Source organism: Triturus cristatus, chromosome 2_2, assembly GCF_964204655.1.
Source record: "Triturus cristatus chromosome 2_2, aTriCri1.1, whole genome shotgun sequence".
NCBI classification, from domain to species: Eukaryota; Metazoa; Chordata; class Amphibia; order Caudata; family Salamandridae; genus Triturus; species Triturus cristatus.
In genome coordinates, this window is record NC_140582.1 from 1,187,841,105 (window position 1) to 1,187,868,696 (window position 27,592).

The following is a 27,592-nucleotide window of genomic DNA, read 5'->3' on the forward strand; positions in this document are numbered from 1 at the left end:
TAGTGCACCGACCTTCGTATGTCACAATGAATTAAAATTGCATTATATCGAGGATTTTATAAGAGCCAGACCTGCATTATTTTGGTTAAGGATTTGGCAAAACCCAGCAGCCTCCCTTTCCCGTGAGATCATTATGGATTGTTTGCAAAGTGAGAATTCGAGTTTAATCCCATGGATAAATGCGGTAGAAAGGAGCCTTGTGAGCGTCAATTATGGTCACCTATTTTCAGACCCCGACCAGATTGACTGCTCCCATAAAAATCTAGTGAGAAGGGCACTCTATCAACATTTCCATAATGAGAGGGAAAGAGTGGACTCACTGAAACAATCCACAATAAACTACTTAATGATCCGGGAATCACACACTGAATCTCTGATGTTACCCCAGCCCTATTTACGTAAAAAATTGGGCAGGTGGAACAGGATTTTATTATTTAGATTCAGGGACAGGAGCATTGTAAATCTTATCTGCTTCCCACTGGGCTACACTAAAAACCTGGCAAAATTATATTGCCCTTGTGACCTTGGTGGTACCCAGAGTATGCTCCATTTTATTTTTGGCTGTGGGTTCTACAGGAAATATACAAAGCATTACCTAATCCCTTACTGCAGGAAATACAATCTGACTGATCACAACCATGCTCTTAGACACTTTTTAATGCTTGGATCAGACGAACTAATTTTTAGAGTTACTGGCTTCCTCAATGCAATTGTACGTTCACGCAGGTCTTTGAAAATTGAGTAATTTTATTTTGTACTTTGCACATCAAAGCCTAATTTCCACAAACTTAATGCTTTGCATCTGTTTACATATGCATTCTTGCACTTTAAAGCCTAATTTGCACAAACTTAATGTACCATACCTGTTTACATATGCATTTTGTACTTTAAGGCCTAATTTGTATAAATATAATGCAACGCGTTTGCTTTGCTCCTATAAAACCAGAGGTTACATTTCAGTATATTGTATGTATATGCATAGTTTAGTAAGAAAGTATATTTGTATTTGTCGTTTTTGTAAGCCATATTTAATTTGTTATTTATTATAAATTGTGGCCCGAAATTGTAGTCTCAAATTGTGTATTTTAACTTGGATCTTGTGCTTTTATGGATGATTTTTTGAAATCCGAATAAAGTCTATTTGAATTGAATTGAATTGAACATATCCTTTACCACGAAAATGCCTTTTACACGTATACTTTTACAACAATTTTTGTTGTTAAAATTTGCATGTTAATGGCATTTTCATGTTAAAGGATATCACCCTTTAAATTTACCCCTGCGCGACACCACCCCCTCATTCCCCCTTACCTCTCCTCTCCTTGATCTTCTGAAGTGACGTTGCATGTCGTTAAGAGGAAGCGGAAGTGTCCTCCCATTTCCTCGAACGACGCCGATTGCCTCCACATCTTTTTCTTTAAACAACGGAAACAGGTGCGTTTTAAATTTTTTTTTGGGGGGGGGTGCCCCCCCAAGCCCCCTTTTTTAATCCCATGCTTTTTTTTTGGGGGGGGGAGACCCCCCAGCCCCCCTTTCTTTTTTTTTAAACTTTAGCACACTTGCCTTTACTACGTATCTCGTAGTAAAGGTATGCGTGGTAAAGGCTATTCGTTGTAACCACGCCTGCGTTATAATGCATGCGTGGTTATGGTTATGCGTGGAAACGGCCACGTTGTAGTGGCCGTTTCCCTAAACTTACATGTCTGAGGATCTCCCTATAGAAAATATAGCAAAGGTGGGGGTAGAGATGTACACTCGAAGGTTGTGAATTGCATTTGTTAGTAAGAATTACAACTGTAGTACTACTTTACATACTATCCCTAAGTCATGGCACTTTGCATCCTCCTCGCTGAACACAGAAAGAGGCATATTTAGTAACATTTCACGCGGCACAGCTCAGCAAGGGAAGTTGTTTCTCTGTGCTTTGTGAACGAGAGCGCACAAACTGCACCACATTTACATGATATGGTGCAGTTCAGATATGTCCTTGCAGTTGCACACTTGTATTTGCCTAGCGCTAGTGCAGGCCCCCCCTTGTCATGGCACAAAGGCGCCTGCATTACAGGAAGGATTGTTTTGTGTAGGAAGGGATCCTTTCCTGCACAAAAATAATCCTTAGAGGCATATTTCTCCTTATGCAGCACACATGGAAAGAGGAAGTAACAAGAAGAAATTAAGTTATTCATACTTGTTACGTCTCTGTCGCATAGGTGCACCATTTTGATGCAAACCTAGGTTTAGTGCCTTTAGTAAATCTGGGTTTGCATCAAAATACATGAGTGGGATGCATGGGAATGCCCATGTTCCATCCATGTAATGCATACTCCACTGTATAGCAATGCATCATGATGTGCTACCTTGTGTTACTTGTTTTTACAAAGCCATACAGGGTGACTGTTGGACCTGGCCCTCTCTGCAGGGTAACCCTCAACATTTTTGCCTTCACCCCGCCTGTTTTCTGAATCTGTTTATTTTGGATTTTAAGACTCTGTACACACTACTTAGTGCAAAACTGCTTGTGCTCTCTTCTTTAAGCATAGTGAAATTGGCTTACACCCAATTGGTACATTTAATTTACTTGTAAGTCCCTACTATAGTAGTACTAAATGTAACCAAGTGCCTGCAAATTAAATGGTGCTTGTAGGCCTGCAGCAATTGTTGTGCCACCCACTAAGGTAGCCTTTTTAAACAGGTCTTAGGCCTGCCATTTCAGCCTGTATGTGCAGTTTTAAATAGGGGTGCACGGGTTTGGCGGAACTTGGCAACTCCATGTAGCTCTTGTAGCGCTGAGATCCGTTCAAATTCCGCCAGTCGCCAAGTGGCTCTAGAAATGCAAGCTGGCGAGAACGAGCGAGATTTGGTGTTCCCTAGTGCGATTTTCTAATGAGGGCAGTTGCGAACAGTCGCAGTCAGATGGCTGCTTCGCAAGTAGATTTTCTGGTGCTTGGGTAGAGTTCCTACTCAAGCAGCAGTGAAATCCACTCAAAAGACAGCGTGCTCTTGCATCCCTCATGGTGTCGTTCAAACTGATTTTTTAGCACTGCTTGTGCTACCGACATTAAATTGCAGCATAAGTAGTGCAACATGCATATTTTCCACCTGTTGGTGGAACTCCATGGAATCTCACAGAGTTTTTAGGTAACTGCGGAATTCCGTGAAGCGAAACTATGCAAGTTCTGCCCTCCCCTAGTTTTAAACTGCCATTTCGACCTGGCAAACAAAAATTTTGCCAAGCCTAAACCTTCCTTTTCAATATATATAAGTCACCCCTATACAGCCCATCGAGCATGGTGCACTGTCTGTATTTAAACCATTGGACATGTACTTCTAAGTTGTACATGCCCTGGTAGTGAAAAACTCTTACATTCATTTGTCAGTACGACAAAGCCTACCTCTCCCATAGTATAACCTTATGTTACCTTATTACACTTAATAAGTGATAACTTTTGTTTGGGAGCAAGTAGGGATATCATGTTTGGTGTCTGAGGAATTGTCATTGAAAACCATCTTCAATGACAATGTTGGATCTTAAATCACAGTTCTTAAAATGCCACTTTCAGAAAGTGGGCATTTTCTCATCCTAACCATTTGGTGCCTGCACCCTGTTCCAAGGTCACATGACTAGCTCTAGTTGGCAGTTAGCCTTTGTGTATTCCTCCCAGACAGTATCACAAACGGGGACTAAATGTTGGCAGAATGGTTCATCTCTGGCAGGATGCAGGGGCGGAGCTGTCACCTACCACACTTACATTACAATGGGGCTGCCTCAGCACACACTCAAAGGATCTCATGTTAGCCTGTTGTGTACCCAGACAAACTGGGACCCGGGCAGGTAGGCAGGAAATTCCAGACACCTCTGTAGGGGGAAACTTCAGAAGCTTCTCCCACTTCAAAGAGGGCACCCTAAGACCCACTGTTCAGTACACTCCTGGAGCTGTGGATACTACAGAAGCAAGACTGTCCTGCTGTCCTGCTGCTTGAGGCCTGTCCTGCTGTCTGAGAAGGAAGATTGGACCTGTACCTTTTATCATAGAATAAAGTAACTCCAAGTGTGGGGCTGTCTGACCTCCTGTTCTGGGCAACAGGGGCACAACACGCTCCAGAGGACTCCCTGCAACTATCAACCTGACATGCTGCACTGGACCTTCCTGGACCTGCAACTGGACCTGTTTGAGCCCTGCTGGCCTCTGCTGGAGAGAGTTCCTTATCCCCAAAAGGTGCTCCTTAGGTCCTGGACCCTTGGTAGGACATCAGTTGAGCCTCTTCTTGAAAAGAAGGAGAAATCATGAAGATTTGGGCTGTTCGCAACTGCGAAAATACCCGTTCGCACCAAGATCTTGCCACTCGCACCAACCCCTAATGCGAACCCCACTGAACCCGACTATTCATGCTACAGCGACTGCCAGAGACACCTGGCAATCCGAGATCTGCGCTTCGACAGCCCGCAGTGACCGCCTTCATGAATCTCCAGCAATGACCGTCTGCAATGCCCGGCTCTTCTCGAAACAGCGGCAACCATCCGCGACACCCCCTGCTTCTCACAGCCTCCTCCAGCGCAAACAGAACTCTTTGCACTTGACTTTAGATGGTAATTTTTTCAGCAGTATAGCCTGGTCCCTGCATCCGACCTCCACTACATTGCAGTTGACCTGAGACTTGTGACTCGTAAGACCAGCTAACTGCAAGTGGCGCTTTGTGCTTTTAGGTAGTATACTTACCTTAAATCTTTGAAATTGCATATCTCCAGTTTACTGATTGGATTTTTGTTTTTTTAGTGTAAAATAATTGAGTACATTTTACTCAATTATTCTAAGTTGGTGTGGAATTTTTCCTGACTTTTTTTTTCTCACTTTATTACTGTTTGTGTGCTGCATAAATACTTTACACCTCTCCTCTAAGCTAAGCCTGACTTCTTTTGTGCCAAGCTACCAGAGGGTTAAGCATAGGGTAATTTAGAGACTTTTGTGTTTCACACTGACAGGCTGTGGCTGTTGTTTGAGAAGGGTGCACACCCCCTCTCAATGCCAAGCCAATTTTTCACAATGACACAAATCAGCTCCTGCATGGCTCTGTAAATCTCGACTAGTATTTTACGTCATGGTTTAGCAAAAAAACGTAGGGCAACCACAACATAAAAGTTTGTAAACCTGGGCCAAAGATGTTCCTGGTTCTACTTCACCATGTCTTGTACACTTTTCTCCATGTTCTCAGAAACATGGGTCTGTCTCTCAAACAACCTTGGGAGCTGTTCCTGGTACATTTCGATGTTGCGCAGGATCTCCCCTATAGGTTAAATATCCTCCCACACAGAGGATTCTTGTTGCCAAGTCAAACCCTCCCCGACATGCTGCTCATTTGACAATGTCAGCAGGTTGTCCATTACATAGAGGCTTAATATCTGGAAGGTTGTGAGACGGAGATTGTAGAGATAGGAAGAAGTCTGCTTTGTTCTGCCTGAGAAGATTCAGAGAGGATCAGAGTTACACATGCTAAAGAGGGGAGTCCTGTGTAGTTGCGACAAGCATCCGTGGCTCTGTAGCTATTTCCTGGGGACTTGCAATCCATAGCAGTCTCCTAGGATGGAGACTGCTGGCTGGCCTTGAGGTCTTTTTTGGGATGTCCAACAATCTTCTCTTCTTAAGCAGTTCAGTCCACATTTATTGCAGCTTGTTAGAGTAGTAGGTTTTCTTAATTGATTGTACGCTGTCCTCTGTATCATCATTCCTTTGTGATGTTAGCTGCTGAACCAGTTTCCTTAAAGAAGGTGGTGGACATGTGTCCCTTGATCTAGGACCTGGTGAAAAATGTAAAGAAAAGCTTCAGATATGCGAATGTGAGACTGAGGAGAACTGTGATAGGTGACACAAATTTGATGAAGGCTAAAAAAGTTTAATAGATATCTGACAAAATTACTTTAAAATAGAAAAACGAATCATCACAGGACAGACATTGCAGGGACAACAATTTACAAATGGATAGATTGTAGTACATGAATTTTGGCCACAAACTAAACTGACCATCAGATGGTAGAGGGTCTAATTCACGCTTCTCCAAACTCCAGCTACCTGTCAGTAGCACTTCAGCCTACAACATAAGAAGCATGTGCTTAGTTGAAGTATTATATTTATACCAAAATTGAAAAGCCTGCAATCAACAAGAAAATGTGTATATTTTAAGATCTCATAAACTGATTTTTGGAGAAAAATGGTTGAATTGCCAAAATATTTTTTAAACTGGCATTTCAGTAATAAATTATGTGGCACTGGGGAGAATTATTACTAATAATACTACGTAGGTGCTAGGTGCATTGCAGCTACAGCTGTTATGGATTACCCGCATAGAGGCATTGCCCATGACAAAACCTTTCTGATATTACTGCTGGCAACCATACCTGATGAACTGAGGTGATCACTGCTGGTGAGCTTGCATTTGGTGGCCACTGATGTAATGTTTTCTAATGTGGTCACAATTACAACTCCAATAATATTAGCAGCTCAGGTTGATTTTAATATAACATAATTAGCTCATATTAGAGAAGAGGTTGGAGAACCGTGGCCTAATTCCTACATGTAGGTTGCTCCCTGATGTTGTCTCATGGGTGGAAATTACCGTTAGCACCAACCCGGGGATGCTGTATCATGACAGGTGTCGAGAGCCAAATATAGGTCATGGACATATCCCTACCCAACTTAGGACCCGATTATTTGTTGGCAGGTAGGAATCTTCATCATAACAGCAACGGAGTTCCCTCCCCACCAACACAGTGGTCCATCCGCCAGATTTATATGCGGACAGACCTTACGTTTGTTCATAGCAGAGACTACTCTGTCTCCGCTGTGGCCAAACTTCTCCAAGCACCCTGGGGAATAATGGTTGGTGGAGGCTGCCCTGTCATTCCTCCCACCTAATTAAGATGGATGGAATGACAGGTCAGTTTTCACTGTCCACCCGACACCATTGTGGAATCGGGACCGTTTCTCTATGGGAGCTTGTGCTGCGGCCATAAACAGGACCTTTTCCCTGGTTATAATACATCAATACAACAGGTAGTATCCCAGAATTCCTTGCGGATCATGCCATCCAGTCAGGCCACCTCCTCATAGGTAATTTTTCTGTAGGCAGCGATGCTCCCGAGCTTGGAGAGATGACCTTGGTTCCCAGGCCCCCTTCGATGAGAAAGTACAACAGTTCTTCACTATCCGTATCAATTCTCAATGTTTCCTCTGCTCTTCATTTCATGCCAGCTCCTAAAACAAAGACATTATTCTAATTAACAAGGATGATTCTTCCACCTGCAACAGAAAGGTGAGAAAGAATAAATCCAACATGCACATGAAAATCAACTATTAAATCTAATGCGAGAGCTTGCAGGGAAGATGCATTTAAGGCCTACAGAATCGTCCAACATAAGAAAATGTCACACTGGTGTTATGAAATTATGTATAAATGAACACTCTTTACTGAGCACTTCTCAACTAGCACGTTACATAAGCACATCAAATGCGTGAATCACTGTCAGCGGTATACACAAATTCTGCACGTTAATGATTTCAGATAGTTACATCTAGTTTCAACGTTAGTTTCTTCACGGTTACATAAAAATGTCTCTAACGCACCACGATTCATATTATTGCAATTCACGTTATACTGTCTCATGTTCATACAACGTAAGGAATATCACATCACAACCCACCTGAGAGACCTGCACTGGCTCCCCGTCAACAAGAGGATAACCTTCAAGCTCCTCACCCATGCACACAAGGAACTCCACAAAATCGGACCAGCGTACCTCAACAGACGACTCAGCTTCTACACACCCACCAGCCAGCTATGCTCTGCCAACCTCGCCCTTGCCACAGTCCCCCGCATCCGAAGAGCGACCTCCGGCAGCAGATCGTTCTCCCACCTTGCCGCCAAGACCTGGAACACCCTCCCCATCCAGCTACGGCAGACCCAAGACCTGCTGACCTTCAGAAGACTCCTCAAGACCTGGCTTTTTGAGCAGTAGCACCTCTCCCCCCCCCCCTCCAGCGCCTTGAGACCCTCACGGGTATGTAGTGCGCTTTACAAATGCTATGATTGATTGATTGATTGATTGATTGATATGATTGATTGATTGAATATATGTGAGTGCAAACTATTTGTGATTATGAAGCACCCCTACAAATGAAAAATGAATTTTGCACTACATCACTTATCCTCAGGCATCAGAACCTGATCTCTTACCCCGACACTCAAGGCACCCAAGTCTGTCCCATTGGGGTCTCTCAAGGAAATGACTAAAGGCTTGAGGATGTGTTTCAGGGTGCGTGGGTCACAAGGACCTCAAATGAACAGCTTTAATATTGATGTCCATTGGTCCAGTGAACATAGCACCCTAAAATCTAAAGCTTGCCTATTCCAACTGACCTTCTTCTTTAACTACGTTTCCACTCCCTGATCTAAAAAGTCTTAGAGATTTAGCTGGACAGGAACCTCAACAAAACACTTAAGAGTGCGTCCCAGTGGGACGACCAACCCATCCATCAGCACTGCTCGGACATGCCCAGTGACCGGGCGCCCCACTCCCTCCAAGCAGCCCCTTCAACATCCCTAAACTAGACTACAACAAAGTCGTATATTCGGGCATCCCTCAATACTCAGAAGGCGGGACACAAAAAATGAAAAACACTAATACCCGCCTGGCCACAGAACTAATAAAAAAGGACCACTTTGTTTCAGCCTCACACAAGCCTCAGTGGCTCCCGGTGATATCTGAAATAAACTTCAGGACGTCACCTACAAGTGCGTTTCAGACTCCAATATCAGCTGTCTGCCGGAACAAATCTCCCATCAGACACCCAGCCATCCCATCCACCCTGCCAGCCTCCCACGAGTAGCAGCATATCATCGAGATACATATAGATGTACTTAAGTTTGAGTTTGAGTTTGAGTTTGAAAGTACTTCTAGAGCGCACGTATACCAGCGGTTTCTTGGCGCTATAGCTAACGGGGACTGAGGTTATAAGCAGGGAGGGCAGAGGGAGCATTTATTCAAAGGACTTTGTGAATAAGTGGGTTTTAAGGCATTTGCGGAATTGTGAGTAGAGGGTGATGGAGCGAAGTTCAAGGGGAAGGGAATTCCAGAGGGTGGGGGCAAGGATAGCAAATTTGGATCCCCCCAGCTTCTTTCTCCGGAAGCGTGGGATAGTGAGGAGGGACTGGGAGGAGGAACGTAGGGCCCTGGTGGGGACGTATGAAACAATCTCAGAGGAGATGAAGGCTGGCGCCAAACCCGATCGGGCCAGAAAAGTAATGGATGCGAGCTTGAATTGAATTCTAGCTCGCACGGGGAGCCAATGAAGTGATTTCAGAAGTGGGGTAGAATGGTGAAATTTAGGGAGGTTGAAAACCAGGCGGGCCGCCTGGTTTTGTATCTGTTGTAGGCGACGCAAACTGTATGCAGGGATGCCGGCATACAGGACGTTCCCATAGTCCAGGCGGGACACCACCATGGCCAAGATAATGAGTTTAAGGGCAGAGAAAGTGAAAAAGCGGGACACCCTGCGTATAGTACGCAGTGAGAGGAAAGAGGAAGATACCACAGAGCTAACCTGGGAGTGAAGGGTGAGTTGAGAGTTAAGTTTTATGCCTAAAGGTTTAACTGAGGAAGAGGGAACAGGGGAAGAACCAAGAGAGGGGGGCCAAAAAAGAGGGGACCAGGGACTGGAAGAACCACCTGTCAACACCAGCTCGGTTTTATCAGGGTTGAGTTTAAGGTGGTTGTGGTTCATCCAGTCCCTGATATGAAGCATGACAGTTTGGAAATTAAGAACAGCAGAGGGAGAGGAAAGATTGAAAACCAGCTGGAGGTCATCCGCATAATTAAATACGGTGACCTCCATCTGTTGAAGAGAGAAAATAAGAGGGGCAATATACAAATTAAACAGGAGGGGAGAAAGAGAGGAACCTTGGGGTACCCCGCACGGAACTTTCCGGATGTCCGCTGTGAAGTCACCCAGGCGGACAGCCTGGGTGCGGTTGCTCAGGAAGGAGGATAACCAGACCAGGGCAGTCCCCCCGATCCCCGCCGCCCTGACACGGGAGAGTAAGATGTTGTAATCCACCGTATCGAAGGCGGCTGAGAGATCGAGGAGCACAAGGGCCTGGTGCTGATTGGTGTCCATACCTTCCCTGAGGGTGTCTAGAACCGACATAACAACGGACTCCGTAGAGTGTGCGGGGCGGAAGCCAGCTTGGCGGGGGGCAAGGGCTCCGTGCTTCTCCACAAAGGAACTCAGAGCGCAGGTGACATGGCGCTCGAGCACCTTAGCCAAAAATGGCAGAAGGGAGATGGGGCGGAAATTGGCTGGGACAGAAGGATCAGCCCCAGGTTTTTTCAGAATGGGCACAATTACCGCGGATTTCAGGGAGCTAGGGACTATGCCTTGAGAAAGGGAACTGTTGAGGAGGTGAAGGGGCGGGTCTGGGCAGGAAACAAAGATGTGATGGAGGATGTGGGCAGGACAGGGGTCGAGCGGGGAGCCAGATTTGATCAAAGGCACCAAAGAGGTCAGGCTTTCCCGAGTGATAGGGGGAAAGGTAGTCAGTGCGCCTTTGGGGGGAGGACATTGAGGGTCAACAAAGGATGGGGAAGGAAGAGGGATGTTGGCCTTGATGGTGGCAATTTTGTGAATGAAATAATTATTGAGAGAGAGGCAGAGATCTTCGGACGGGGCTGGTTTTAGAGTAGTTCTGTCCGAGAACGCCAGGTTATGAACGATGGTAAATATCTCCTTGGACTGGTTCTCTGCTGCTAAGATCTTGGAGGAGAAATAAGAAGTTTTAGCCTCTAAGATGCCTTTTTTGTACTAGCTCAGGATGTTAGTGTATTCCAGTTTCAAAGTGGGGCAGTAGTTTCTCCTCCAAGCCCGCTCCGCGCGGCGAACTGTTAGTTTGGTGGATTTAAGCTCTTTATTAAACCACCGATTGGCGTCTTTGTCGCGTTTGGAAGTAATGCGCTTGAGCGGGGCAACGGAGTTGCGGCTATGGGAGAGCCACTGCTCTATGGCATCAACCTGGGAGGCGGTGGTAAGGCCCTGAAGAGAGGGAAGAGAACAGGTAAGGAGGGAGGAGAGATTCTCAAGGTTGACATGGCCCCATGATCGGACCCAGGTGTTTTTGGGCCGAAGGGGCTTAACTGGAGGGAGAATAGGAAGGAGAAAGGAAATCAGGTGGTGGTCAGACCAAGGGCAAAGGGAAATAGAAAGTGATTCCACAGGGCAGTTCAGGGACCAGATCAGGTCGAGCCGATGACCTTTAATGTGGGTGGGGGAGTGAACATGAGATATAAAATTGAGGGAGTGAAGGGTTTCGGAAAATTCCTTTGATGACGAACATTCGGCGGGATCAGAGGGCCAGAAATTAAAATCGCCAAGGAGCAAGATGGAGGAGTTGTTGACGGTAATGGTGGCCAGGACCTCCAAAAAGTCAGGGAGAAACTGTAGGGGGGACTGAGGGGAACGGTAAGTGAGGAAGCAGGTTAGAGGGGGAGAGGTGGAGACTGTGCGGATCACCAGAAATTCGGTGGTGGCGATGGTAGGTAGGGATAGGATTTGAAAGGGGAGATCGGTACGTGCGATGACCGCCACGCCGCCCCCGGCTCTACCTGAAGAACGATCCGCCCTGAGGGCATAGTAGGAGGCCGGTAAGGTGGATAGGAGGGCAGGGAGGGAGTCGTCGCAGAACCAGGTCTCGGTTAAGAAAAGGAGATCAGGAGCATGATGGTCCAGCAGGACCGAAAGTTCGTGCGCATGGGCAACAGCAGACCGGGTATTGAGGTAGAAGGCAGTGAAGTTTTTAGGGATTGGCAAAGGAACTGACTCACAGATCGTGGGGGAAGTATCGACTGTGGGAAGAGGGCGAGAAAGGGGGTTGGGGGGGGTTATGCCAAGAGCAGAGATACGGAAGTTTATTGTGGCCGAGATGGTAAATCTATACTATAGAAACATAACACGGTTTTGCAAGTCGGTTTTCTGGCTACGATATTTCGTTTTCTCAAGTCTTTCTTGCTCGATTTTCTGGCATAAAGCCTCCCGTGCTTGGAGCACCAGCCCCCAACCCCCCAGCCGTCAGAAAAAAACTCCATGCCTCCCTCCCACCTGCTGAATCGACAGGCTGACAGAGCCGCTTGCACGCACTACCATTTAAACTACTAGTTGTTTCGCTAGCTAGTAGTCACGGTGAGTTATGTATTACCTGGCAAGGCACTATTAGAGCTTTGCGTGTGTATCCACAGTCTTGAACCTCTAACCTCGCACGTGTTCAATCTTGTTTTTAATTCCAAGAAAAATAAAATGTCAAAGAAACAGACAGTAGCTGCTAAGTGTCAAGAGGAATAAACGTGGTCCTTCTTCTGAACACGGAAAGAGCTCCCAAACCGACTAGCTATAGTGTCTCATTCGTTCTCCGTCTACAGCAAAGCTACCAATGATTAGACAACCCAGAACACGTCACTCTATCTTGGGAATCGCGGGAGCCAGACACTCTTTCGCTCACTTACTCGTACTTGTCCACAATGCAAGTAATCTGAGACGTGGTATAGTTTGATATGTTTATTTCGAATAATGAGCTCTATGGTGCAGTACATGAGCCAATACTAGCCGTAAAATGCATAAACACAATATAGTCAACATTGTTACAATACCATAGAATACAAACGGGGATATCATTTTCTAAAAATCAGTGGAAAAGGACTGAACGACCTAACCACCCTCCCTGTGGTAAGAGATAGTTTATTATAAAAAAGGAAGACCTCTGGGCTTTGTCAGCGGAACCCCATACCGCAAGGCATAGATGCAATGTTCACATCTCAGGACAAGCACAGCTCTTCTCTTCGTAAAGGTGTCTCTCGAAGGGCATTAAAACATGTCATGTTTGCAATATTAAAGCACACGATTTCCATAAGTGCAGCTGTGAGTAGCATGTTATGTCTAGGTGCAGGGCACTGACCAGAACGGAATAACAAGGGGCATTGTTGTTTAACCTTGAACAGCGTGTGCAGACTAAACCTCAGAGCACAGCAGGGAGCGGGCAAGGTAGACAGTTCTCATGTGAAAGGGGTACCAACAGGGTCTTGCGAAATATATACATGCAGTGTTGTGCACAAAAGCAGCCTCATGGCAGCGAAGCTCATGCTAAATTAGCAAATGTCGACAATGGACCTATAAGCCATACCACGGTGCAGCAGGTGCAGTGGCACTGGGGCCAAAAGCTCTAGGGACTCCACTGAGCCCAGATTATTGCTAAAATTTAAAACTAATCAGGCAGTCAAAAATGCAGTTACCTTACTGATACCAGGGTCATGATTTCAATGGTGTAACAGGTGCAGTGACACCATGACCAAAAGCTCTAGGCAGCCCAATAAACACCTAAAATTGCTATATTTTACTACTTAACAGACAGCCAAAAACTTTCTTTGCACTTTGTAGGCATTATCGGATTGATTTTTTCAACTTAACCCATCTGGTCACTATGATCGAATTCTAAACGTTGTAATAAACATTGCACTTTAAAAATAAAGTTAATATACAAGAGGGATGTATGATGTTACAACGCGAGTGAGTACAACGCGTGCCGTTACATCGCGGTCGTTACAACGACTGCGATGTTACCACGCTATGCCATTACAACGCAAGTCTTTACATCGACTTGCACTAGATGGCGTGCTAACATTAGTAAAGTGCTATATTTTACTACTAAACAGGCAGCCACAAGTGCAGTTATCTTGCAGTTAAAAGGAGCTTGATGTGAATGGTGCAGCATGTACGGTGGCACCGGGGACAAAATCTGTAAGGACCATACTAAACGCAGAATATTGCTAAACTTTGCTACTAAACAGGCAGTCACAAGTGCAGTTATCTAGCAGGCACTAGGGCCTGCAGGTGCAGTGGCACTAGGGCCAAACGTCGTCAGAACTCCTCTAAACATCAAATATTACTATATTTAACTACTAAATAAGCAGTCACAAGTGTAGTTACCTTGCAGGCATTAGGGTCATGATTTCAATGGTGCAGCAGGTGCAGTGGCTCCGGGGTCCAAACCTCTAAACACCAATTATTGCTATTTTTTACTACTAAACAGGCAGTCACAAGTGCAGTTACCTTACAGGCAATACGGCCATGATTTGAATGGTGCAGCAGGTGTAGTGGCACCAGGTCCAAAAGGTGTCATAACTCCTCTAAACACCAAATATTGCCATATTTTACTACTAAACAGACAGTCAGAAATGTGGTTATCTTGCAGGCACTAGGGTTATGATTTGGATGATGCAGCAGGTGCTGTGGCACGGGACCCAAAAGTTGTCAGAACTCTAAACACATAATATCGCTATTACATCAATTCATTATAATATTTCCCTCTTTCATTTTTCAGAATTTTGCTATTACTTACCTGCACTATACCACTAGTAACAGCACAATATATTGCCTTTTTGTACATAAACAAGTCATAACACTTTAGCGGACTTTCTGAAACTTATCTTTATTTGAATAGTTTTATAAAACATGAACAAGACCCAAAGGGGTATCCGAGCGCTGTACAGAGTAGGCTCATACAAGGGTACAAATGCGATGTGAAAGCAGGTGAAGTTACAACATAATGGAAAACTTTCAGGTTACGAGTTGGGGGTATAAACGGTGCCCTAGAACACGAAGAGCAAAATATCATAAAATAACATGCACCAGAGAAGTGCAATACATATCAAGGACATTATAACAAAAGTAAGAGCGAGGCCACAAGTTAATGCAATTAAGGAGCCATAGAGGACTAGATCAAAATAATTTAGAAGCATACAATAAAACGCATCAGTGTAGTACAACCAAATTGGGCATTAATAAAAGCAAGAGCATGATCACAGGATGAAGGTGTTAGCGTTCATTCAGGTGTAGTCATTTGACCAGTCTTTTAAAGGATATTGTGTAAGGATTGGTTCTGATCTCGGATGGCAGGGAGTTCCAAATTCTCGGAGCAAGACCAGTGAAAGCACGGTTGTAAGATCTTTTCGTTTTGAATCTTGGAGGTTTCAAGAGAAGGGTGGGCGTACTCCTAAGGTTCCGGCTGGAGCTGGATAGTTCAAGCTTATTTGCAAGGTAGTACGGGGTGTTATAGTGTATGGCTTTATGACTCAGGCAAGCTATCTTGAGTCTGATTCTGTCTTCAATCGATAGCAAATTAAGTTGCAGGAGGTCTGGGGAAATGTGATCAAACTTTCTTGAGCCCATTATGAGTCTAGCCGATGCGTTCAGGGTAGCTCTGAGTGGAGCCAAGCTAGCTTTAGAAGTCCAGCAAGGGTCACCAGCCCATATTCCAATCTAGAGATAATCAGTGATTGAATGCCGGTCTGAGGTCTTTGGGGGGAGGAAAGGTTTGATTTTCTTAAGTGTGTTAAGTTGGAAATTGGCTCCCCTAGTAGTAGCACTGATGTGCGCTTGCATGTTTAAGTGTTTATCCAAGGTGATACCTATGGATTTGGCAGAGTCTACAACATGAGGGTTGCAGTTTAGGGCAGTGAGATGTTTAATACAGTCAAGGGTAGGAGCCGAGTGATTGGGTGGGGAGATCAAAAGAAATTCAGTTGTGAGAGTATTTAGAAGGAGATGGTTCTGAGCTAACCATTGTTGGGTTTGTGCAAGTACAGCATTTAATGTTTTTATGTTCTCTTGAGATGAGATCTTCAGGTACAGTTGCATGTCATCCGCATACATGTGGTACTGAATGTTCGCTCGTTTCAGAATGGCAGCAAGTGGCTCCATAAAAAGGTTGAAGAGGGTGGGCGAGAGCGCTGATCCTTGGGGGACTCCAATCATGACAGGGGTACTGGAAGCAAGGGAGTGTTTAACTTTGATCCTTTGCGTGCCGTTACGTAGGAAGGAGGCAAACCAATTTAGGACCGGGCCCGAGAGACCCATCCTGTGTTGAAGAAGATCAATTAGGTTTCCATGTTTGATGGTATCGAAGGCTGAGGACAGGTCCTGAAGGCTCAGGAGACACAGGACATTTTGGTCAAGGGCTCTCAAGGCGTCATCAACAATGTGCGTTAGTGCCATTTCAGTACTGTGCCCTGATCTGAAACCTGACTGATGGGGGTCAAGGAGTTGATATTTCTCAATGTGGTTGCATAGCTGCGAATGGATGCATTTTTAAAGCAATGTAGCTAGAGTCATAATGTTGGTTATAGGTCGGAAGTGATAGGTCCACATTGGGCTTCTTAGGAATGGGAGTAACTTGCCCAACCTTTAGGCAGTCCGGAATCCTTCCTTGTAAGAGGGAATCAAAAATGATCTTGGACTAAAGAGGGAGAATGGCTGAGTTTAAATCTTTATATAGCTTAGCAGGTAAAGAATCACCAAAATGGTTGGAGGGTTTAAGTGATGCTATGTTGTGAAGGAGCTCCGTGTGATCTGGGAGGAGAAAAGAGTTCCACGAGGCGTTGTTTTTGAGCGCATAGCCCAAAGGCGAGGATACTGTCGAGGCTTCTGCCAACTCTTTCTTAGGTAACATATTTGGGGTGACTTGTAGTAGCTCCAACTCTATTTTCCTTGTTTTTTCCGAGAAGTGAGCTGTGAAATCATCACCACTAGGGAGAAGGGGTATCTGAGTAGAGATCTGGTTGGAAGACTGGTTAGAATGTTCCTTAATGATTTCAAAGAGTTTTTTGGGCCTATGTTTGGCTCCATCCAATTGAGTTCTGAAGTGGTCTGTTTTAGCCAGGCGGATGTGTTTATTGTAGGAGCTTCTTACTTTTCTAAGTTGAGTGAGATTTGTGATGGAGGGCGTGTTTCTCCAGAATCTCTCCAATAGTCTAAGGTTGCGCCGTTCATCATTTAGGGAACCAATAAACCATGGTTTGGAAAGTTTGATGGGAATCCTTTTGAGCTGCTTTGGTGCAATAGAATCAAGAATGTTAGACAACGTTTTAATGTAATGATCCAAGAGATCGTCAAGGTTGGTCATATTAGGGGGGGCTGTAATTTATTTTTGGTGATTGAAGTTAGTATATTGATATTGAGGTCTCTCATATTGCGAGTCAATTGTTTCTCTTTAAGGGGTTGACCCTGTCTACCCAAGCCCTTATCTAGGATGACGAAAGGAATTTGAAAATTATCAGACCAGTCACAGGGTGAAATGTCTCCTATTTGTATGATGTTGTCTTTGGCAATGATAAGGTCGAGAGTGTGTGTAGGACCTTTACAAAGCTGTGAGAGGTTATGGTCAGAGAGGAAAGTTTAAATGAACATACAATAGGATAATTTATGTCATTCCAATGCAGGTTAAAGTCTCCAACAAATATGTGGCAGATTTGATCCAAACTTGAGCTAATTACTTCCAATTATTTGCTCTATGAAGACCAGATTGTCGCCAGGAGGGTGATAGAGTGCAGCACACAGATCTTTCCTTTATTCCAGATTTAAGTGACTAGCTGTTCACAGGAGGATAACACAGCACATAGTGATTGTTTTACTGTGAGGTTGGAGTGATGAATACAAACAATCCCCCTCCCCTGTTTTACCCAGTCGGTCACTTCTGAGAATCGAATAGTCAGGGGGGATTAAGATGCCAAGAACTGGGGAAGAGGTATCATTGAGCCAGGTTTCAGTAATGATCAGAAGGTCTAAGTTTTGCGCAATGATAAGATCTGAAATATCAGCTGCATGTTTCACAGCTGATCTACAATTGAGTAGCATCGATTTGACGTGCAGATTGGAAGTGACCACTTCTTGAAGAGAAGTGGTTATGTGAAGTAGGTTTTCTTTGTTCACCGTTCAGTGCTTAAGACTCGGTACCCTGTCAGGGTCCGCAATGATGGAGGGGATGTTAAGTGTTGAGTTGAAGGAGGATACCGTCCTCGAGTCAGTGTAGGAGAAAAGGAGGGTGAGAATGTCCTCTTCAGAAAGCTGAGATAAGGGTCTGTGGGGCCTAGGGTGATGATTAGGTAAAGGCCTAGGGCTCCAGCTGGAACTAAGAGAGGAGCAGAAAGCGGTATGGTCTGAATAGGACAGATTCTGTGATTTGTAAATATCATTCCTCTGAGCAGTGGGAGAGATCCAACACTTCTCCATCTTCAAGGAGAACTGAAGTATGCTTTGCACCCTCTCTTTGACAACCGCGAGATCATGCTTGAGGTCCGCAATCTTCTCCTCAAGACAGGGATTGTTCATGCACTGATTTGCAGAACTAGCAAGCAAAGGTATTACTGGTTCAGTAGTGAGAGGGGTAATAGAGGGTTGCAAAGGCACAGTTATAGAGGGAGATAAAATCATGCTCGAGGCAGGAATCAGAGCCTGGAGTGGGAATAGGGAAAGGCAGAGTGGAGTTGGGAGAGGTAGAGGGTGAAGAATGTAATGAAAGTGGGGGTGATTGTCAGTTACTGGTCATCGGACAGGAGACAGCAACTAGGTTCCGGGCCCTGCAGTTAGAAGGTCCCGGGCCTAAGGGAAGCATATCGGAGCCTATATGCTTAGTGTTAGAGTTGGTAGGGTGTCCATCACCCCCATTGTTGGAGCGAACAGTGGGTGACCCAGGGGACTGAGGATAAGAGGGAAGAAAAGGTAAAGGAGGAACAGTGGTGGGGACCGCTGCAAGGTGGGTGGTACTCAGGTCAGTTTGACCCTCACCTATACGAGGCAGAAAGTGGTTGTTCGGGTTCGTGGTGTGGGGAGTAAAAATATCCTCTGTTAAGTTGGGTAGATTTGTGGGGTGCGTGTTTACAGATTAGAAAGCGGGATAAGGGGAGGAGGGGCCTTCTAACACCTCAGGAGCAGAAAATGTGGGTGGCCCTGTCTGAAAACGGGTGGAAGGGTTGGAGTTAGTTAGTGTGTTCTTAATCCTCAAGAAGGCGTAGTTAAATCGCTTGAGGTTCAGGTCGAAGGCTTGAAAAAGGACATTACCATTATTGTGAAGGGAGATAGTCAGCTCGGCCTTAATGGTCGGGGATGGGAGTGTGGTTAAACGAAAGCCATGCAGAGTTTTGGTCAGCTGTTTGGCACGAAGCATAGAAGTGAGGGCCTTTCTCCACTGAGCTCTTCTGTTGGTGTAGAATATGAGGTCTGTCATTATAGTGCCCTTACTGGAGATATATGTGTCAGATATAAGCGTTTTGGGCCAACGTTTGAGAAGATTGTGTTTAAAAATCTTCTTCGCATTTATCGATAGGTTGGGGGGTAGATAGTCTTGAAAGAGTTCATGCCTGATTGAGCTAATGGGTTGTAGGCATGGTAATTATTTTGTGCCATGATGAATGTGGCACGCAGGAGGGAGCGGTTAAGGTAGCATTAACGTTCAGGATGTAGATATAATAGAGTGGGGGAGGAAAGGAAGACCCATTAGGAGGGGCCCAGGAATACGAAAGGGAGCGATAGTCATATCACCATTGCGTTATTACAACGCGACTGTAATTGTAATTCAAAAATCAAAAATTTAAATAGATTACATGATTGGAGGGAAACTTTATTAGATTCAACCTATGTGGGGTCTATTCATATAGATAGTAGGAGTGTTAGCATGGGGCTTAATAGTGATAAAGATACAATGGGTAGATTGAGCGAGTTGGTAGGAGAATCGAGGATTGAGATGAGTAATGAGGAGAAAAACACCATTACAAGATGGCCGCCCCCTCGGAGCAACTAGAATGGTCCTACCTTTATTCTAATGAAAAGAGTCAGATTCCATAGTCCTGTTTTTGTTTCGATGCCTGGGTTGGAAAGCAGGTCTCTTGTCTGTTTGAGTCAAGCTGGCTGGGTGCCATCTTGTGAAGAGAGGTTTTCTAGCGAGGGCAGGAGAGGGAGACCCCCAAAATGGCCCCTAATCTGTGATCGTAACAGTTGCGATCCCAACTTGGTTAGAGTTAGACAAAACCAGACCCATCAATTTGAAGGGACATAGCAGCATGATCAGCCGTTCAGGGAAAGCCAGCATGGAGTCTTCCTACCTCTCAACATTGTTAATTGCCCCACCATTTAGGTGCAGGCCTGAGGCACGGCCTATAACTGGTGGATAAAATTCCACCACATTTCACAGCGATTTGCACGCTATGTTCGCGCTCTACTCTTTGTGCACTCCTTGAATTTCATCTATTTCCAACGAAGTTTTATACACTATGCAGAGCATTTCTCCACCTGCACTGCTTTTGCAAGAACCAGGCGAACCTCCCTTAGACTGGAAGTTGTGGATTCGCTCTTTTAAAGCTTACCTAGTGGCGATTGATGCAACTAAATTCAAACCTGACAGAAAAAAAGGTTTAATGTATTATCATCTTGGTGTTGAAGGTCAGAACATATTCGATCATCTACCCGAGTATGAAGGCTCAGACGAATCTGACCTTGATGAATTTGACGTTGCAATTGCTCAACTTGATGTAAATTTTTTACTAGAGTACAAAAACCTTCGGAGAATATTGATACATATGTTACTGCCCTGAAAGTGTTGGCGGCCACATGCACATTTGAAGAATTTACATCGCAATTGATTAGAGATCACTTGTCATTAGATGCAGTTAAAAAAAATACAGGAGCGACTACTTACTTGCAAAAATCCCTCTTTAGACAGAGCTATCGACATAGCCAAGAGCATTGAGGGATCGTGTCAAGATGTGAAATTCCTAGAAGAATCACTCAACAAATAACCATTTCAGGTGCAATTTCAGGTTCAATTGTTAACAAACCCATTGTACCTGTTGTGGACAACAAAAAGATCAAAATTCCTGCTAAACTTAATTTTCAATCATTTCCTACACGAAAAGTAATCTGTTTTAGGTGTGGGTCAACTAACCATGTTTCCCCTTTTAGACATTGTCCTGCGCATGGTCAACAATGTAAGAAATGTGGCAGAATGGGTCATTTCCTAAAAGTATGTAGAGGAGGCAAGTTTAATAAGGCTGTTCGCTGTTTGGTTAGTGAAAATTGTGAGGTTGGAGTTGACAATAGTGATTGTCCTAATGAATTGTTATTAGGTATCAGAAGAGTGAAAGATTTCAGCCCTTCTTTAGTTGCTGATCCAGAGATTGGAACAATGGGGCTTTTATCAAACTTCAAGTTGATACCGGAGCTCGCATCACAATCATAGACTATCCTAAATGTATACAATCATGGAGTACCCACTCTTTACTGCCTCCTGATGTTATGACTGTGGCCTTTGAAGGTAGTAGAGTGGACCTTTTTTTAGCTTGTATCAAATTTCTTCAATCTTTCATCATTGGGAAAGTCCATGTTGCTCGTACAGGTATTAATGTTCTAGGTCTTGTTCACCAAGCTGAGCTCAATTTAACTATCAGACCCGGTTCTTGTAATCTTGCTACTGTTGAAAAGAACAACCTCGAGAATGTTAACACTTTTATCAATAATCTACAAAACGTTAAATGACTTCAGAACTCTGATAATGATTGGGGAAATAAGTTTCATAAGGGTTTTCCAAGACAAGTTAGTAAAAATTACTGATTTTGTTTTTTCAACAAAAGTTAAGCAAGATGTCACACCGGTAAAGCATACGTTATTCAAAATACCTTTGAGCGTCACAAAAGAACTATCTGACATGCTTACTGACATGTGTGAACAAGGTATTATCGAGAAGGTTGAGGGCACCTTATGCTTGTCTCCAATAGTTCTTGCCAAGAAGAAGACAGGTGAGCTTAGGATGTGTGTAGACTTAAGAAGTGTCAATGAAGCAATTTGGATTGCAGGAGACATATTGAACTCCGCATGCCAAATATTTTTCTCCCTCTGGTCCCATGCTATCTCAGGCCTAACCGCTATCATCTGCCTAAACTTAATGTCGTACTGCATCCACGCCGACCCTTGGAACTCAGATGCCACCCCATGAATGAGGGACATGTACCTAAATAACTGTTAGGCAAACAATGGTGTTTTCTCAGTCAGAATCACTGCGTAAATGGAAAACCCCGTTACCCAGTTTCTCAAGGACCACTCAACCCACACCGTTTTTGGCTTCAACTTTGGCTCCTTTGTCGCTCGGGGCGTACTTGGGACCACCCCCGCATTAATCAAGTCAAAAACATTCACAAATTCCCCTTTGTGAATCTTGTCCCGTGTCTCCACCGGAAAGTGCCATGTAATTGCTGAAGGAGGGGCCAGCACCAAAGATGCAGACCCAAATATCAATGGGGTCACCACTGGAGACGATTGGACTATTCTCACCCCCACTGTCGCCAGTGTGGTAGAAGGCAGCGCTACTCTCAGCCCCACCATCACCGGCATCCCACCAGTCTGTGCCCAAACTTGCACCGCTACCCCTCCTTGTGCCCCTGTCACTGTAACTGGTACTGGTGGAACTGGCGCCCCCCTAACACTACGGGGGCCTGGTGGGCGGCAGCGCTCCCTGTCATCTGCAACCCCCCTTGTGCTCCTGCTGGCACGCCTGGCCTGTGTGGTGGCGGCACCATCGCCCCCACCATACTCCCAGGGGGCTGGAGGGCCGCAGCACTACCTGCTGCTTGTGACACTACTGGCACTCCCCCTACCTGTGGTGCCCCCACAGATGCTGTTGTCATTGAGATCACCATCATGCTCGCCCCACCGCACCCACACTCATGTTAAGTACAGGCCCCTGTGCTGCTGGTCCGAGCTGCGAGCAGCCATGCCCTGAGCAATAGACTCACCCCTCACAGTGGCTACTGGTTCAGGCTGCGTGCGAGGCTTGTCCTGCTGCCCCTCCCTATATCGCACCGGGGCCTTCCTCTTCCACTTTGGTGCCCTGCTGTCTGGCTGTTGCTCTTGTTCACCAGCCAACTTCTGCAGCGCTGCCTCCATTCCATGCCGCTTTGCTGCCTTCCAAAGCTCGTTCAGGGTCTGGAAATCCTCCTGGGCTTTCTGGAATTTGTGCATGCGCGCTTATGCGCCATGCCTCGAACCTACAGGACAGATCAAAAAGGCCTCATGTTAAACACCTAGTCACCCAATACTTAGCCAGTTCTGCCCACCATACCACCTGGCCGCAGAATGAGTATCATCCCAGGCGTTCACCCTTTCCCAACTTGAAATGGACCTATGTCCAAGTCGTGTCGCACCCATTAACTGCACAAAACCATCAATTAGTGAGCTTGCCATTCTCCTCCCCAGTACAGCCGCTACCGCCGCCCACCCTGCGGGACCACCCCCTTACAAACATGAAAATGTTGGGAGCCACCTAGGAGTCATCAATTCATGAAGAGCTTTCCTTCTTTACATTTGCAGTTCACCACATATGGTGATTATGAAGGAAAAGGTGGGAACGGGGAAGCCCTACTCCCCTTCTAACTGCAATGACCTACATCAATGCTTTGTAATGAGAAACAACTGATGCCAAACATCTCCTGGTGTCATTTTACAATGTGCTGGCTGTCCCTCAATGGACAGCGAATACATTGTGAGTGTGGTGTCAAGCATTGCCCAACAACCCATAGAACCTCTGCACGCCCCCACCAGTGCCAGATATCGTGTTAATTTTGCCTTCTATTGAAACAGATAGAGAAGCCACACCACATCTTTCCCTTGCGCCCGCTCTGAAAACCTCCTTCCCACCGCACTGGAATTAACCCCACATGCTGTGCAGAATAAAATTAAATAATGCTGTATGGTTCACCAGCCTGTGCCAAATTAAATCACCTAATTTCGCATGCTTACACCAGTATTCACACTACAGGCCGTGCCAACTGTAAATAATTAATGTTGCATGCGTTCCAGTGGCCACACGGCTTATTTCAGTCTCGCCTACCATGAGGCTCGAACCCTGGTCTCCGGGATCAACGTCGACTGTCCTAACCACCGGGCCACACCCCTATTTCGTAACCAAGCGTGTCCTTGCTCCCATGTGGCCTTTAACAGCGAACAAAGCCATCACCGATGCAATTGCTGCCACCTGTTCACCCTTGCGCCTATGCTGGGGCTAGCACCCTGGGTCACCCGGATACAATCGACAGCCTCGCCCACTGGGCTATCACACATCCCCTACAAAGACACTTCCTCGAACGCGCCTGGCCTTAATATTACGCCCATCATTATCGTAAAAACGACGCCCCATCTTCAATAGATGAAACTGGACCCCGGGTCCCCCAGGTCAAAGCTGACAGCCCATGCCAGCTGGAGCACGAGTGCTAGTAATCTTCAATCACAATTTGCACAGACCTGTCAGCCGCAGCCGCAATGAGTCCAACAGCACGCACCAGAGACGTCGGACTCGCATGGCTGTAAAGTTCATGAAAGAACATATTCAAAGTGAATTCAGCGTCGCGCCTACACTGAGGCTCGATCCCGGGTCCCGCGGACCCAATACGACCACCCTACCAGGAGAGCCACAACTCCATCCCAACCGGGGCTTGTCCTCCTCCCCGCTCAGCCTCAACAATATAGCAGGTCCCCTACATTACTGAACCTTTGTTAAAATGCCTATTCTTATCCCCTACGCTGCGACTCTAAGCGGGAACTCAACCGCCCTGTGCATCGGGCGCACCCCCTGCACACCATGGAGGCCTCCGGATCAGTGCAATGCACCGCCGCGGTCCCGAGCCTTATTATCGCTTTACATTTTTCCCCCCGCCGCCTTAAATTCCTTGTTGACCCTGGCTGCCCTCACCAGTCTTCTGACTTCGACGAAAGGTCTCAAAATCAGGTAAAGATACAATTAAGATACTTACTAATAATTAACCCTTACGCATTACCACACCTGACACCTTGTGCCACTAACCTACACCACGGCCCCCTCGAACCCACCTTGCTACACTCCTCCGCGGGGAGGAATGAGGCCCAGGGAGCCCATCAGTCATGGTCTTAACAGCAATTATTTCTCTCTTTCAGTTGATTCCTGCAACCCAGTGCATGTATGTTGGTGTGGGCATTCCTTGATTCGCAGAGCAGAGCAGCGATTCCACAGGTCCAGTCTGGAGAAAGCACAAAGAGCCGCTGGGGGGTCTAAAATTGCAGGATTTGTTTGGTAAACTTGAACAAGAGATAGCATCTAAAGCAGTGCCCCGCCCGGTAATTTTAGTTATTCACGCTGGCGGGAATGATATGATGCCTCTAGGCAGGCGAGGGGTAAGAGAGGCCTTGTTTTCAATCATGTCCAGGATTAGACAATACTTACCGACAACGTCAATATTGTGGTCGGAGGTGATACCATGGGCGTTTTGGGCTACCGGGGCTCCGGCGAAGGCCGTCAATAAATCTGTACAGAAGCTGAACTATTCGATAAAAAGAATCTTAGATGGTTCTACCTTGGGTACAATTCGGCACAAGTTGCTCCATCCCAGGAAATCGGAGTTGTTCCATCAGGATGGTGTGCGTCTGTCGGCAACAGGGACAGAGATATTTATCCAGACTATACTGGGGGCTATTGGGGAGCACAGTCAGCGCCAGGGGGTGAAGGCGAGTGCACCAGGGAGCGTCTCACCCTGTGGCAGAGCGCTGACAGTTAACAACAAAGGGGCATGAACAACAATAGAGGTTCAGTGACTGGCTGGACCCCATGAGGGTGTAGGATTGAATTGTGCAGAGGGTAGGCGGGGAGTGGGGACTGACCTGCTGGTGGTCCTCGACTCTACTGCCCTAACCCGCAACTTATGGACTGAGATGAGTCTTGGGGAGGCTGCCTGTGTTCAGGCACCCTGGTGGGCCGGTGCGCTATGCGGTGCCCTGGATATCAAGTAGTGCAACTGTTTGCTGTAGCGCGTTGGGGCCTGCTGGCACAATGTGGGCAACAGAGTGTTCAAGTGTATGGCCAAGTTAAAGTTTAAATGTAATGTCATTATAATTTCTTACTGCCTTTGACATGTGGATGTCGCTAGAGGTGATGCCATGAATAATGATATATATATCCAAGTAGGATACTTTTACTCTTGTAGTGGTTTGTGGTGAAGTACCTGATTTGAGGTGAATAAAAATCTATGCCTTGGACAATATAACCTGATTGTGAGAGATCATGGGCTCAGCAGGGGGCGGAAAAGTGATGATGGAAGTGGGGAGGAGAGAGTGTGACGTTGTGCGCGCACTATGAGAAAACACATAGAAAATACAAGTAAATAGGTGTGCGGTGACATGCTAGATATCTGAATTTGGTTTTGAGAGGTAAGAGATCAGCCAGTTGAATATTGCAAGTAGTAATGATATCGATAAAAATTAACGCAGCTTAGATCCCAAAAAAGGAAAGAAGAAACATTATTGTATTTCAAAACGTTGAATTTCTTTTACTTAGGTTTTGTGCACCTAATACTTGATGCATACATAGGAGATTTGTACACTTAGCAGTGTCGGAAGTCATAAGAAATGAGAAGTATCTAAATATGCTGAAAGATATAAGGAGCAATGACAATAGACCTTGGCCAAAGCATTTGAGAAGGGAGAGCACTTTGTGAATGAAAAAACAAGTCTGGATACGTATCAAGCAATCAACATGGAGGCAAATCAAAGGTTTTGTGGGTTTGGTGAAAGTCTGTGAGATGAGAAGCACAGAACAATGGGATCACCCCAAAATGTATTATGTGAAAGAATGGGTGGGGAGGGTTGTGGAGTTTCAGGGTCTATAGGAACTGCGTGTCAATTTGATGCTGTCTCTGTGCTACATAGCATTTTATTTGTGGAACTGTCTCATTTAATACATGTGTACTGTAAAAGTAATAAAAAGATTGAGATTTGTTTTTGTTATTAAAAAAAAAGAAGGACTCTGTGGGGAAGTACTCATGGAAGGATTTGCTTAAGGAGATAGGCCCTAACGCAGCACTAGCTTGAAATACCTTAGGGAGTCAGTTAGGTATCCACGAACTGTGAATGAGTTTAGTGGGTGTGAGGACTGCTACAAGTTAGCTTGTGTCTCATCAAGCTTGCAGGTCCCTCACACAGTCTTGACTCTGGATGGCAGAACGCTCCACTGGTAGCCTACCTCCCAAAGGGCCATTAGGGTACAGTGGTAGTCAACACACAATATTTAGGGCAGGGCGAGTGACGTATTTACCCTGCTCATGTCTGCCATGCCAGGCATGATGGACACTGTCAGGGAAAATGCTGATTGTCTCCAACACACAGGATGAAAACTTTCTGTGCTTCAGGACTATTTATTCTTTATACCGAGAAAACAAACTTTCGCTTTGGGCCTTTATTTTTTTTGTACAAACGTTTGCCTTTTTTTTGTACAAACGTTTGCCAAGCAGGTGCTTTAAACAGGGCATTGACTGGCACATCTTCGATACTGTGAAGGGAGCCGCCGCAGCTCTGTGTGAAAAAGATGGCATGGAAACTGCAATGAACAATATGCACAATTGCCAAAAGAGGAAGTTTGCAATGGAGCATTATACTAATTAAGGTCCCATGATGCAGGCCTTAATTTGCAAAAATATAAAGTGCCAGGACACTCCTCAGGAGGCCACTGCAGCTTGCACCGCCCATTACCCTGCCAGTTCTGCCAATGGTGGTACCAACACAACTACTCACCATCACACTCCTGCAAGTATGACTGTTGGACTTGGCCCTTGTTGCAGGGTCATCCCAGAACTTTTTGCCTTCCTCCTGTATTTTTTCTGATTTGTTGTGGTTATATGACTCTGGGCACTTTACCACTGCTGATCAGTACTAAAGTG